The sequence below is a fragment of the Python bivittatus genome, unplaced genomic scaffold, assembly GCF_059951505.1.
Source record: "Python bivittatus isolate LINGU-HERP-01145 unplaced genomic scaffold, Pbiv_v1 ctg000480_np1212, whole genome shotgun sequence".
In the NCBI taxonomy this organism is placed as follows: Eukaryota; Metazoa; Chordata; class Lepidosauria; order Squamata; family Pythonidae; genus Python; species Python bivittatus.
In genome coordinates this window covers 33,870,342-33,882,811 of record NW_028277075.1, presented here as the reverse complement: position 1 = coordinate 33,882,811, position 12,470 = coordinate 33,870,342, and the positions used below count along the sequence as shown (strand labels likewise).

The 12,470-nt window shown below is 34.3% G+C and overlaps 1 protein-coding gene across 7 annotated transcripts in view; it reads right to left on the bottom strand.

Moving 5' to 3' along the window:
• PHF21A (PHD finger protein 21A) overlaps window positions 1-12,470 on the bottom strand; it is a 201,612-nt gene that overhangs the window by 158,662 nt on the left and 30,480 nt on the right. For all 7 annotated transcript variants that reach the window (XM_088145723.1, XM_088145725.1, XM_088145719.1 and 4 more), the window contains exon 2: window positions 1,336-1,377. The gene's annotated coding sequence lies outside the window, so the exon portion shown is untranslated. The remainder of the gene's footprint in view (window positions 1-1,335; window positions 1,378-12,470) is intronic.

Sequence of the window (12,470 nt, the reverse complement as noted above, 5' to 3'; positions counted from 1 at the left end):
TTCCCAATTAAAACTGTGGTTGAGTCTGTCCGTGTGTTGTGCAATTAAGGAATTTTCATCACGTCTTCTGACTGCTAGTTGGTGCTCATGGATGCGTTCTGCTAGTCTTCTGCCTGTTTGTCCTGCGTAGTGTTAGTTACAGTCCTTACACTGTATGTTGTAGATAACTCATGTTTTTTCTTCTTGGGCAACTGGGTCTTTTGGTTTACTTAGGATATTTTGGAGTGATTTTGTTGGTTTGTGTGCTACAGAGATGCCATACGGTTGTAATAATCTGTTGGTGGTTTCTGAGATGTTTCTGATGTATGGCAGTACGATCCTTTTCATGGCTTGTGTGGGTTGTGTTGTAGTAGGTTGAGTGGTCAGGCACTTTTTGATAAAATTACGTGGGTATCCATTTTGTTGGAAGATGTATAGATGGTCTTTTTCCTTTTTCTGCTGTTCTGGGTTGCTGCAATGTGTTTGAGCTCACTTGAATAATGTTCTTACACAGCTCCTCTTGTGGGAGGTCGGGTTGTTGCTTTGGTAGTGGAATACTTGATTGGTGTGGGTTGTCTTCTGATAAACTTGGGTTTCTAATTTCTTGTTGTTTCCTCTGCTGATGAGGATATCCAGGAAGGATAGTGTGTTGTTTTCTTCTTCTCTGGTGAATTTTATTCCTTTGAAGATGTTGTTAATGGTTTCATGTGTCTTCTCTAGTTGTTTCTTTTTTATTATAACAAACGTGTCATCTACATACCGAATCCATATTTTAGGCTCTATGTGTGGCAGTGCTATAGCTTCTAGGCGTTGCATTACAATCTCTGTCATGAGTCCTGACAGTGGTGATCCCATGGATGTACCTCTGATTTGTTGGTATATTTGTCCATCGAACTGAAAATAGGTGGTGAGGCAGAGGTTGATGAGGTCCGTGATTCTGGGTATTTCGATCTGGGTGTATTTGGTTAAGTCGGGTGTGTTGTGTAGTACAGCTGATATGGATTCTTTCGCTAGTTCCGGGTTTATGAAGAGTGCTGTGACATCAAATGAGACCATAATTTCATCTTCATCTACACAATCAAGCAGTTAACATATGCTAATCAATGAACTACCAGAAGAGCAAAACAGAACCCCCACCCCCACCAGCACTGGCAAAGCAGGCCACAGCAGATAAATAGAGAGCAAACCTCATCCCATTTTAGCACTGAGGATGTTACCTAGCCGGGTAATGAAACATCTGCAAGAAAAGAACCAAGCTCAGAGAACCCCAACGACTCCACAGTCCAACCCTGAGCTACACATATTCGCCTCCATTGCTACTTTGTATAGGAACTGCAAAACAGTAAAGCAGCTTACCAACTTTGCTAAACAAGTGTCCTTTTCAGCTCTCTAGTCCCCCTACAAAAGAGAGAGAAGAATTAATCAGTTGACAATATATTTAATAATAAGTAAATAAAAATATTTATTTAATAATATATTTAATAATAAGTAAATAAAAATATTTATTTAATAATATATTTAATAATAAGTAAATAAAAATAGAATTAGGACACAACTGTCAAAAATACATTTTATGAAATTATGACAATATAAATTAAGTATGGAGAGGAAAGAAATTTAGGATAGCAAGGAAGGGGGGGAACTTTTTTATAATTCATGCTAAATCAGAACAGAGGTCAAATTCTTCTTCCAAGGATTTTAAACAAAACTCAATCCTTATTATTCCCTTTTGCCTATTAAAAACATGTGAAATCAAAGCCAAACTCCAAACAAGAATTAATTTAAAATTAAATGTTCATGGTAACGTTCACTGGGATTATTTTATTTTGTTCAATAATTCTGTGACATAAATTTACTTAAGTCCAACATCCCCTAATATCCCTAAATAACCCAGATCTCTCTAGTTTATAACTTTATCTTTCTAACCAACAATTCTTGTCTCTAGTTACTTACACTGCAATTGATTTAAATGAATATTTTTTTTTCAAATAAAACCTAACCCTATGTTTAATTATTTATAATTTAAATTCATCTCGATAAGGGACAGAAATGGAACTCAGGTGGTGATGGTGGTGGTAGTGATGATGATGATGATGAAAGTCATGCAATTCTTAGCAATCACACAGATTTTCTCTAGGATGATCTGTCCTCAACCTGGTCCTTCAGGTCTTCCAATGGTGCACCTACTGCCTCCACAACTGGCACAATTTTGATCTTTCTGGGAACAGACATATCATATCTGAATGTTTTCCAAGGCCTTCACTGCTACTCTACCAAATGCTGGTCTGTGGTGTATAGCTGATTCTTACACTGTTGACAGATCCTAAAAGGCAGAAGCTGTCCACATGTTGTAACTTCAATATCTTCAATTCTAAACCTGTTATGATACCTGTTGGTCATTAGTTTGGTCTTCTTTATATTTAATAATTTTAGTCCCATTTTTTTTCATTGTGCTCCTTAACTTTCATTACTAGAGCATCTAGATCATTTGCATTTTCAGCTGTCAGAGTAGTATCAGCAGCATAGTGCTGGTTATTGATGTTTCTTCCTCCAGTTCTAAAATCATCCACATCTTTTTCCAATCCAACTAACTTCAATATATATCCATCATATTGGTTGACTGGAGCCAGCCTTGTCTTACTCCTTGCTGACCTGGAGCCAATGTATTTTGCTATGTTCCAGGTAGACTGTGTATAGCTTTCACATGAGAATAATGAGATGTTCTGGAATTCCCATTTTCCTAAGCATATGCCACAGCTTGACATGATCAACACAATCAAAAGTCTTTCTATAATCAATGAAGCACATATTGATTTCTTTTTGGTATTCTTTCATCTTCTCAATTATCAAGAATGCATCAGCAAACTAGGGGCTATATAGAGAAATCCAGTTTGATCAAATACACCCCCACTAGACTAGAGCCTCTAGGCACTATTTATAACTGTAGCCAAGATCTAACCAATTAATAAATGTAGTTTTTGTGAGGCTCACATTTACATTCTGAGTCTACTTTGAATAAGATGCTGAATAATAACCACCTAAACAGTTCTAGGAATACTTCTTTTTCTCTTTATTCCTTAAGAACTCTGCTTATTAAAGTTTGAAATTCTACATCTCTGTAACTCAGACTTTGAAAACACTACTACAAATTTAAAAAATAACATAACATCAAACCAGGAAATATTTGGAAAGCTAAATTGGAACTCATTACAAGTAATCTTTGCTTAATGACCGTTCGTTTAACAACAGTTTGAAGTTATGATGGGCTTGGAAAAGGGGCTTTACAACCTGTACTTGCACTTATAACTGTCGCACCATCCCCCGTGGTCACGTGATCGCAATTGAGACCTTTTTATGACAGTTGTTAAGTGAATCACGTGGTTGTTAAGTGAATTCCAGCAAAAAAGTCCATTGGGGAAGCTGGATTAGCTTAACAACCACATGATTCACTTAACGACCATGTGATTCACTTAACCACATGATTCACTTAACAAACGTCATAAAAATGGTTGTAAAATTGGGTCTGGTCACATGGTGACTTACTTAATGACCGCCCCACTTAACGATCAATTTTCTGGTCCTTATTGTAGTCATTAAGTGAGGACTACCTGTAAAATGGCATTACACATACAACTAAAGATGGGTTATATTAAAACTATTTAGTTCTATAATAGAAGATTAAAGCGTGCATATTTGCTTGTCATGTTTTCAAACTACAAAAACATAAGAGAGATTCTGATTTAAGTTAGGCTGAAAACAAAGCCAGCTCTTCCAAGGTTCATATAACTTCCTGAACAATCTATGATCTCACCTTTGTACACACAAAGCAAACAAGCAGAGTAAAATTCTTTAATAATTCTGTATATTATATTCCTATTTGAAAATCCTATTTGAAAATCATAATAAAACATGCTACAGTATTTATTAAACAATTTATAAAGCATCTTGATTCAAAATGCATGTACTAGTCACCTACAAATTAAAAATATAAAATTTAATTACATATTATAACCCTTGAAATGGACAACAGGTACAAGTTATTAATAGATACAGGTAGAGCCTTTATGTAGGAATAAAGTATTCCATAATTATGGAGGGAAAGGACACAAAAAAGGCATTGAAAGCCAAGTATCTCCAAAGTACATGTAGTCCTCGCTTAACGATCATTTGTTTAGAAACTGTTCGAAGTTACAACGGCACAAAAAGTGACTTACAACCGGTCCTTGCACATACGACCATCACAGTGCCCTGAGGTCATGTGGTCACGATCAAGGTGCTTGGCAACCAGTTCACACTTACAACAGTTGCAGCATCCCACAGTCATGTGATCACAATTTGCGGCCTTCACAGCCGGCTCCTGGCAAGCAAAATCAATGGGGAACCATGTGATTCACTTAACAATCATGTGATTCACTTAACAACCATTGCAAAAATGTCATAAAATTGGGTTTGGTCACATGATGATTCGATTAATGACTGCATCACTTAGCAACCTAAATTCCAGTCCCAATTATGGTTGTTAAGCAAGGACTATCCGTACTTACTATTTCTGCAAGCCGTTTCTATTATTTGTGAGCTTTAGAGAACCACAGGAATAAAAAAATTACAATTTTTACATCTTTTAGTACCTTTTATAGTACTTAATTGAATACAGAATATAGCATGATAATTTCTCTTAAAATGTGACATCTAAATTCTGATTATAATTCTAAATTCTCATCTCTAAATTATTAATAAATAAATAAATCTAAATAATATCTAAATAAATATCTAAATTCTGACTATGAGAGAGCCAGTTTGGTGTACAGGTAGTCCTTGTTTAGCGACTGCCTCGTTTAGACACCATTCACAGTTACAATGGTGAAGAAAAAGTAACTTTACAACTAATCCTTGCATTTATGACCTTTGCAGGTCTGTAAAGCAAAGGAAAGCTGAAGTAAGATCATAAGCATAATCACAGTTTCATTTAGCAACCACTTCACTTAATGACCAAGTTGACGTTCCCAAGTTTGATTATTACATGAGAACTACCTGTAGTGGTTAAGGTGCTGGCCTAGAAACCAGGAGACTGTGAGTTCTAGGCCTCCCTTTGGCATGAAAGCCAGCTGGATGACTTTGGGCCAGTCACTCTCTCTCACCCCAACCTCACAGGGGTGTTGTGGGTAAAAATGGGAGGAAGGAATACCCACACACACACACACGGATAAGAATATAATAATAATAACAACAACAACAACACACTTTAGGAGATACAATATTATGAAATCTACTTTGTTTAAAAAAAGCTGGGCACTACATTCTTGAGCATTCACACTCTCAAAATAACTTTAACGAATGCTACTATCTCTTGAAAGACATAAACCCAAAAAGGATTTTGGATTAGAATTTGTGCTTGTTAGTCTATGGCAAACTGGGTGAGAAATTAATAAAGGCATAGGAAAATCAAATGCCCTGTTGTGATTTCTCAACAGCTTGACATGAGCTTCTTCAGCCCTAGCTTTATACCACACATGCTATATACAGTACCTTCATATGAAAAGGTATCTTAACTTATACTTTTCTTCCTTATTCAAAAGAAGCTTTTCCTTTAATTATCATTGTCAGTTCATGCTTAACAAAAATATTTCTCCTTCTATATGTGCAAAATCCAACAAATATAATTTAAACAGCAACAAATCTTAAAATGCTGCTTTTCAGCATTTTAAATGAATTTCAAATTTAATTCAAATGTAACATAAACACACATTCCTAAATTAACAACTAATTATCTTACAAACAAGCAATGACTAAAACAGGAGTTTTTTAAAAACTGGAGTTTAATCTGAATGCTTGTAAAAAAAGTGAACATATTATATTACTTTAAAATAAAGGTAAATTATATTAAATGATTGTTTTTTTATCCATATAACAAAAGAGCTCCTCAGTGGATACATTAAAAAGGTACTTTTCACAAAGGTGATAAACTTCTGATTGAGTTATATCAGTTCAGATTACTGATGTGAACTCAGATTATGAAGGTTTTTCTATGAACACTTGGTCATATAAACAGAACACTAGCATATTAAGGAAATGGCAAAGCAAAAGCCCTTTTGTTTGATATGTTAAAATTCTGTATGACGTAATTGTTATTTGAGTCCTAATTGCAATATGTAGTGGTACAATCAGATTTCTCCTGTATCCTCCTATAAATGCAGAATTCAATGTATATGTTATGTTCAATATAATAACAAAAGAATAATAATTATCTCCCATCTCCATTAGAACTCAATTCAACAGAAATAACAGACTCAACTCCTGTTTTGCCTTAGTCTTCCCTAACAAAATAGTATGTACCCCATCAGGCAATTGTGAAGTGCAGAATGAAGGGGTAAAATGGAATCTGGATATTTGACAGAAAAATGGTCAGGAATTATGTATTTATTTTGAATTAGTTTAAATCTCCAGATTTAGATGAATTTTATCCTGGGGTGTCAGAGAAATTTCCAAAGGGGGAAAAAAGAAGGATCCAGGAAGCTACAGACGAATTATTCTGACATCAATACCTGGGAATATTCTAGAGTACTTCATAAGCATGGATCTGTCAAGAGCAAATCTTAGATTAATTGTATTTTTTGAGTGGACAACTTCCTTAACAGATGACAGGGATAGATGTAACATACCTTGATTTCAGCAAAGCATTCAGTAAAACTGCCAAGAATAAAAAAAAAACTGTGGCAGGATATAAATGAAGTAACAAATAAATATACATTTAATAAAGTATCCCATGAGGTACTGATTAGCAAGCTAGTTATACGTGGCTGGATGGCATGACGTTTAAGTGGTTATATAGTTGGCTCAAAAATTGTACTCTGTACTCAAAGAGCATTAATAGTTTCTCACTGAAGTAAAATAAATAGGGTAACACTAAATTCAATCCTATGATCTGCCACTCAACATTTTTATTAACTATTTGAAGAGAGGAGAGATGTTTATCAAATTGGCAGATGATACAAAATTATGTGGGATACTTAATACTCTGGAATACAGAATTCAAAACAATGTCCGCAGGTTAGAGGAAAAAAGCTTAAAATAAATCTATATCTGCTTACAGGAACAATTACAAATCAAGGATTTCTATTTGGCATTTGTTATCTCCTTTTTTCCTTCTACATAAACATGTGCATGTAGAAGGATGCTGAAAGTTGGCAGTTACTAGACAGAGCCAGTGTTTCATAATGATGTTCTAAACTGATGCCAATTTTTATATTTTTAACAATGAAAGGAAAAATAGGTATTTATAATGCTTAAAACCAGCCAACCTCTACCAAGCTCATTCTTTTTCCAAGAAAAAAGTGTTTAACTTATGTCTGACAGAGGCTCATGGATTTTGCAATTTTGTTTATGTAGCATCTGATTTAATTTTTATTTTTATTTATTCATAACTATTTTAAATCTTTTTTATTAAATACAATCCCAAATACTGTTTTAAATTAAGTTATTTCTAAACAGATACCGAACTATAAAATATAATTCTAAAATAGTAATTCTGACTAAGTTTTTCTTTTATTACTTCAAAAATAAATTCTATTATCTTGATGCTGCAAGTAAAGAGGGGAAAGTGTATTTTACATGTAAATCCTTTTAATAGTATCACAAGAGGAACAGGAATGAAGACCCTTCTGAATTGTTTACTAGATGAAAGTAGAAGCCCTGAAACAGGCTATTCCAAGAACTCACTTGTGGTCCAAACTCAAATGGGTCCGTTCTGAATGTTCAGTTACAATATTCTATAATGAAACATTTGCATAACTTTACTCTTTATAAATCTCTGGAATACCTTACCAAAGTATTATATATTTGGATATGCAGAGATTCAGAGAGCGAAATGTAATTCAGACCACACTGAGCACTAAATGTGTATTTTACACAATTGTGCATCAGCTGCAAAGGTAAGTTGCACAAGCTCAGGAACCAACGCAGCTGCTCTAGGATTTCCCTCAAGAGGTGCTATATGTACAGTGATATGTACTTTGAATCACACTTTGCTCTTTGAATCCAGATCTCTGCACCTACTGCTTCTAGCAGGTACATTTCAGAAAGGAAGCCAACTTCTGTAAGCTGCCCAGAGTCTTGCCAGCTTCAAGGAGTCATATACATTTCATAAATCCTCCTTTTGTAGGAGTCTTATTCCTGAATATCATTAATTAAGCTTTGTTCAAAAGAAAGCCAATCAATATCTAAGGCAGCCTTCTTCATCTGTGTTTGGACTTCAATTCACAAAATAGCCAATTGCAGCTCTGTTGACTAGGAATTCTAGAAATTGTAGTCTCAACACAACTGGAAGGCACTAAGTTGGAGAAGGTTGTTCTGGAGAGACAGGTAGATTCTTCTACTAAGGCTACACTGCTCAGAATGAAAAAAGTAACACATATTGGCACATATATGAAAGAATTATGATCCAAGATAAGAAGGAACATTGGAGGATGATTTAATTTTGATCATGCAGAAAATCTAGTATGAATTGGGAAGCTATATTATAGGAAGGTTTACACAAAACTAACATTATGCAAGCTTACCCAGGAATAAGTCATACAAAACACAATGGAACTTATTTAGAAGAAGCACAAGCAATATTAGGCTGAAAGGAAACAAAAAATTCTGCAACTGAAAGGCCTCCCAAATTATTACACTCACTGCTTGCTTTGCTACCACATAAAAATGTCCAGTTCTTCTCTACAGTAAAAATATTTAAAATAAAAAATTATATACAGGTCCCCAAACTTATACGAGCATTGGATACATCTGCTGTATATTATAATATCATTCAGTAGTTATTTCTCCCAAGTTCTTTTCTGAAATTCAAGCATACATTTGTATTTCCCTTCCTAAAAACCTTACTGTGATAAAAGTTACAATCAATGAACACAAGGAAGTATCAGAAGGATTAAAAAAACAAAACCCTTACCTTTAAAATTAGCTTTCTAAAAATTATTTAATATTGATTAAAACCAATAATCAATATTTCTGCAATTGATCCATCCAAAAAAAACCCCTACCCCTTATTAAAAGGCTGCAAATGGCTATTCCACTGTCTACTCCTCTAAGCAGTTTTTTGAAATTGCTACAAAAGCACTTGATGGAAGAGTGATAACCTTAATGAGACAATTTTACAAAGATAGTTACAGCGTAAGAAAGATCATTTGTGAGAGAATGGTTCTGGGATGCACTGGGAAAAAATGTAGCATATTTTTAATATCAAGACTAGAATTCATAAGTAAACTTAGCTTCCAGTAAGATTAAGCCAAATGGCAAGAATATGACAAAAATGAAGGGTTAGTAGCTAACAGACATCTGCTTTTGCTTCTGTTATACTCTGGAGAAATAATCACCTCAATAGTACAGAACTACTTCACTAAGCATCTCACTAAGACACTGTTTTAACAATGGTTTTTGAACTATCTACAATGGCCAGATTCAAACATATTAAATCATAAACTATGGTTTACAAACCACAATGGCTCACACAACATACAGAAACAAAACAGAATAGATATAAAAATGAATAAATCATCAGACTGGGTATGGTTGAATTTTCAGTTTGTTTGTTTTTGGCTTTGAGGGAAGAAGGGATTAGTGTGGGAGACTTCCAGACTCCTATAAAATAGGCCCAAGATACTTCCATAGTACCTTATGGAAGAAAATGATGATCATGATCATTAGTCCTCGACTTGTACAGGTAGTCCTCATTTAGCAACTGGCTTGTTTAGGGATTGTTCACAGTTATGACAGTGATGAAAAAGTAACTTTACAACCAATCCTCACATTTATGACCTTCGCAGGTCTGTAAAGCAAAGGAAAGCTGAAGTAAGATCATAAGCACAGTCACAGTTTCACTTAGCGACCACTTCCCTTAACGACCGAGTTGCTGTCCCAATTGTGATTGCTAAATGTAATGGTTAGTACCCAGTTCAGGATACTGTTATGCCCACAGCCAGCTGCAAGTTTCTCTATTATCAGTGATAAGAGAGTCCACACCAATATAAAGTCTCCACCCTAACATACAGAGGATATATTGGTTCTAAATAGAAATAGTTCACTTCCTATACAAAATTCAAGGAACAAGAATATTTCTAAATCTTTCAGTATTTTCAGCAGTGGAAGAGTCTTCTCAGAAGATGGTAGCCTCTTTTTGTTGGAAGTATCTAATCAAAGGTTCAACAGCTATCTTTCAGGGATGTTGCAGAAATGACACAAATTATATGTTTGGGTTGCACAGTTTTCAAGGTATTCATACACTCTGCTTAACAACCCTAACTCAACATCATAGTTCAACAGGAATGGACTTAAATCAGAAATGTTATTTCTTTCATTAGATGGAAGATATAATACCAGTTAGATCAAGAGCCAGCACCTTTTTTGGACCAATGGGCACATTTGAAATGCTGAGAACATATAATAGGCACTTTCACAGAAGTAGCAAACCAGGAACTAGATATATATGTTTAACCATAGGCCAGAAAGAAAAAGTACTTTCTAGTCCAAATGGGACCACTGTAATAACATATTACATGACAGAACTAAAAAAAAAAAAATCTGAATTTGATCCCATTCAGTACAGAACAATCTACCAAATCAAAAAATCAGAATGTCAATAATTAAAAACTGAGAACAAGAATTACATGTATTTCAGAGCTAGAATATAGGCAGGAATAATTATTTCATTATTTTAAATGCTACAGATGTACTATGACATCACAAGTTTGTGTAAACTTTTGCACTCTTTCACTTAAAAGCATTTTAAATGTTCCACAATAGGAATGAACCAAAAATTGTGCATGTAAATAATGGAATTACTTCAAATTAGGGGAGGCTATGGAGTTATAATTTCTTTGTTAGGGAAGTTGGAAGGAAACATGCTATCCTCTTTGTAATGTTGTCATAGGTATCCCTGCACTGGGAATCTCCATTCAGTTCCTGGGTGTAAAAAGCAATTTAGATAGGGAGTCACTGAGGAATCACAGCAGAACATATGCCACATATAGGACAAAAAAACAATTTGAGCAAAAGTACAACTACTCTGCATAGAAACCATACTATACTCAGAAACTTTACTATATAAATCAACAAAGTACGTAGATATGGGGTCTATGCAAGGGGAACTGGTGTACAACAGCACTGAGAAAATCTCAAGATACAGGAAGGTTATTAGGTGGAACCATTAAGTTTCTTAAAACATTGTTTCTTAGAATACAAATGCTAAAAAGAAACAAACTGGATGAGAAGAAGCCTCCATTCAGGAAGATGTATTATTAAGGTCATAAAGATCCCTTTGTGTTGCAAAAACAAAAGGAAAACAAGTTACTGTACTTCTGTATGGATTTGGGACAACATAACAAACAATTTGGAGAATGTGAACAAGTCAGAAAATACTTCTTACTACTTATTTTTTAAATACTTATATTCAGAAAAATCCATTGATATAAGGCTGATGAGGCAGAAATAATCTAACATTTTTAAATAGAATAGTTGTTATACATCAGTTGTGGACTAAACATTTCAAAAGAAAACCAATAATTGAGAATGCCATAAAAATTGCTTCAGACAATTACAGGTATGTGAAAACCAGACACTAATGGAGATTTCTATAAGCTTTTTCAAATTTGCCATTAATATTTTAGCATTATATACACACACACACACACACACACATTTAACATTTAGGAAATCAAATATGAAGGGGGTAGGAAACATTAAGATATGTTTTTCTAATAATGGAAAAGTATTTGTTTATTGTTAATGCTGACCTTTTACATGCAGTTACAAGAGATTTCCATTAAACTTTGTTAAAAATCCCATGAGCCTTCATCTTTCCCCCCAAAGTCTACTCATCAGAGCAGCAGGGGGTCCCATTAGGCACCCTATTTTACTTCCACCTTATAAATAACATTAACTGTACACTATTTCCATGGAAACCAAGTACAATGAAACACGTTTAAATGAATACCTGTTAAATGGAGGAATTTATATCTAAAAGTATTTTCTACTCCAAATAAAATTGACAGGCTAATGAGACATTCTTAAATTAATAACATGATCACCCTGGTCCTAAATTACAATACTTTTTTGTACCTAACAAGTTACTAACTGTGGGTTAGAACTTGCAAAGGGACACCCATTCCCAAGTGAAGACGATAATGCAAGTTAAGAAACACCTGAGAAACCTACAAAGAAAAAAAATAGTACTATATGGATCAAGCAGCCTGTATTTTTAAAAACTGGTTTTAGTTTCTGTATATGCTAATTCAGTGATATCAGTATTTTATAAAATTTTTAACAGTGCTGTTTCTTAACAAACGTTAACCAAATCAATGGAATATTTTTTAATTCTGGAAACTTTTGGGGTGACGCAAAAAGCAGCATGGATAATGAATTCAGAGATCTCACTCAAGTTGAATTCTTGTTCATCTGTCCACATAGTAAGAGCACAATGATATAAGCCAATTTTTCTCAAG